The sequence below is a fragment of the Astatotilapia calliptera genome, chromosome 11 (genome assembly GCF_900246225.1).
Source record: "Astatotilapia calliptera chromosome 11, fAstCal1.2, whole genome shotgun sequence".
Taxonomy (NCBI): Eukaryota; Metazoa; Chordata; class Actinopteri; order Cichliformes; family Cichlidae; genus Astatotilapia; species Astatotilapia calliptera.
In genome coordinates, this window is record NC_039312.1 from 3,673,214 (window position 1) to 3,676,578 (window position 3,365).

Sequence of the window (3,365 nt, forward strand, 5' to 3'; positions counted from 1 at the left end):
CTATAACTTTAATCTGGAATTACAAAGAAAAGAATAAAACAAATTTTTTGAATAAAGGATTTTTTGAATCTACAGTTAAAATGGGACTTTTTATCTATAGCGCTTCAGATAGTCAGTAGGTATACAATATTATTATATAAGGATTACATTACAATGCTGATTCTTACATTCAGCTGCAAATCTTTGCATTATGTTCTTTTTGAATACCATGACTGCGGACTTTTCCCATCCTCCATCAGTGTGAGAAAGAAAACACAGGATTTTGCAGTTGAACAACAAGAACTTTATTGAACTTTATCTGAACATTGTTGTATATGAACATATGTGTGCAGGTGCATGCATGCTTGTGTGTGTGTAGCTATGTTTGTGTATCTTTATTGCATTCATTTTCCTTTCCCATCAGCAACACCGTCTGCCTGCAAAGACAAATGAAGAGAGGAGATTCTTAGTATTTGTTGCAGTAACTCATTTCATCTGATATTTCATTTCTTGTTGGCTGTGTTACTCTGTTAACTTACATTCACTGGCACACCATCATTGCTGGACTGAGGCTCTTTAATGGCTTTAGAAATCTCCAACTTCCTAGTTTCATCCTGTGGCTCCAGGTCATCTTTTTCCACCAGTGGTGGTTTATTGCTTTTCACAGGGTCCTCAGGAATTGGAGTCCTCCCTCTTCTATCCATTTTCCTCTTCTTGTGAGGAGCCCACTTGACTAAGGACTTGCAATACTGTGTTGAAAGAGAAATTATTTTTTAAAAATACATAAAATATAAACAAAAACATTAAATGCAGTTCAGATGTTTGGTGCACATAGCATGGCATGTTTCCAAAGACGCACTGCATACAGAGGACACCAGCACAATGTTGGAAGCATTAGTGATGTATATTACATAACTGGAATGTCCAGGGACAGGGATGAAAATTATGGAAGTTTAGCTATTTGTATTGTATCATTGGAAGGACTAAGCGACCCATGTTGTAGGTGACGTCAGACGCCGGAGAATTGGCGGAAAAAAAGCAAATGGTAGCATAGAGTTTAACAAAGGTTTTTCAAGCTTCAGTATTACCAAATATACTAATCAATTGTCATATAACTAACAACATCTGTTTTATCATCTCTAACACCCTGGAGGACAACGGGGAGAGTTTAGACGCTCTCCAAGATTACATCGACCGCTGTTTTCAAGATTTAGTAATGAAGAAGGCCCAGAGTGCATCCTTCCCGGCCAAAATTGAAACGCCGTCATCGAAGAGATGTCGGCGGGAGGGAGTTGTACCAGACTCCCCCGGTACAACATCGCCTGCCGGCAAAGACATCGCAGACATCCTGGAGTCAATCGACAAGCGATTGTCCAGTTTCGATGCGAGGCTGTCCCTGGTGGAGATTTTACACCGGGAATTTAAATCTCTGAGAGAATCCCTGGAATTCAGCCAGCAGCAGGTGGAAACGCTTGCCGCTGAAAATACCACGCTACGGGAGTCGGTCAAATCTCTCACCGATAATGTGACCCAGCTAAACATTGAAAATAAAAAAATAAAAGAGTCCGTTATCGATCTACAAGCCCGTAGCATGAGAGATAATCTTGTGTTTTCTGGTATTCCAGAACGCGGAGGCAACGGTGAAAAGCTTCGTCAAAATCCACCTGAAGCTGCCGGAGGACACCGTAAAGAACATCGACTTCGATAGAGTACATCGCTTGGGGGGCGTGAGGTCGCGGACCGGGAGACCACGGCCTATTGTGGCCAAATTCGGTCAATTCAAACAGAAGGAACAGGTGAAGAGTCGCGGCAGAGAGCTGAAAGGAACGGACTTCAGCGTGAACGACCAGTTCCCCAAAGAGATCCTGGAACGACGCAAGGTCCTGTTCCCAATTCGACGTAGCTTCATCCAGAAAGGCTCCCGTGCTGTCATCGCCGTGGACCGGCTCTACGTGGACGGACAGCTGTACCGCGACCCCGGCACCACACCGTGGTTATATTGACTGCACTCCAGATAAGAACCCGCTACACTCTTTTCTTATTCATTCACACTTTCTCCTTTAACATGGGTTTAACCTAGTAATATCAATATGATGTCATAGCAGATATAACACCGTCACCCTCCGTCATTACTTTAATTGGAATGTTTCCGTTTCGTTCCTTTTTTTTGTTGTTGCTCACAGTTCATGTGGTTTCTTTCTTTCTCTTATCTTTCACTGCTGTGATCACCTACTTCCCCACTCACCTACAAACAACACCCTCTATTTCTCCATATTTTCACACCACGATCACGCAAACACATCCGCTCAACGGCAGCATATTCACAACAGCCTCACAGCACGCACAGACTTGCAGGACACATAACACAAGCCACGCTTGCTCATATTAGTGAATATTCACACACATAGTCAGACTTATGGAGCCTCTCACCACACCTTTTTTTTTTCCTCTCTCTCTTTCTATTTACAAACAAGGGATGTTTCCACCTTCTCTCCACCCGTCTAAACGAAACACCCAGCGTACATCATTAGACATACACACACAATTATGGGCATGCTGAGGTTTGTCACATGGAATGTAAATGGAGCTGGCACCAGAGGAAAGAGGTTAAAGATATTTAACCAGCTTAAAAAACTACAGGCAGATGTTGTTTTATTAAAAGAAACTCACAGACCTGTCACAGGTTTAAACGAACTTAAAACACCTGAGTTTCCTAACGTGTTTGCAGCCTGTTATAATTCTAGACAACGGGGAGTAGCAATTTTAATACATAAAAATGTTAATTTTACAGTACTCGATACAGTTATAGATCCAGAGGGTAGATTTCTAATTATTAAACTATCAATATTGAACAAAAACCTATGTATTGTAAGTATATATGGTCCAAATGTTGATGAACCCTCATTCTTCCACGGATTTTTTAGTGCACTCTCTGAACACCTCGAATGCACACTCATTCTTGGCGGTGACCTCAACCTTGGACTAAATGAAGAAATGGATAGGCTCAACACAACAGGAACTCAGCGCAATTGGCATTCCACAAATATAATCAAACAGTATATGAGCGACTTTGGCCTTCGCGATGGATGGCGCTCCCTTCACCCCAACAGTAAGGAATATACTTTTTTCTCGCATGTTCATCACTCTTACTCTCGTCTGGATTATTTTCTGGTCAGCAGCTCACTGCTGAGTGACATTTCAGACACTGAGATTCATCCTATAGCTGTCAGCGATCATGCTCCTGTATCTTTAACACTAATGCACAAGAATAATACTACGCCAAGTAAAAACTGGAGATTTAATACATCATTGCTTAAAGATGAAGACTTTATTAAATATTTTAAAAAGGAATGGACTTCATATTTAGACTTTAATGACACTCCCGG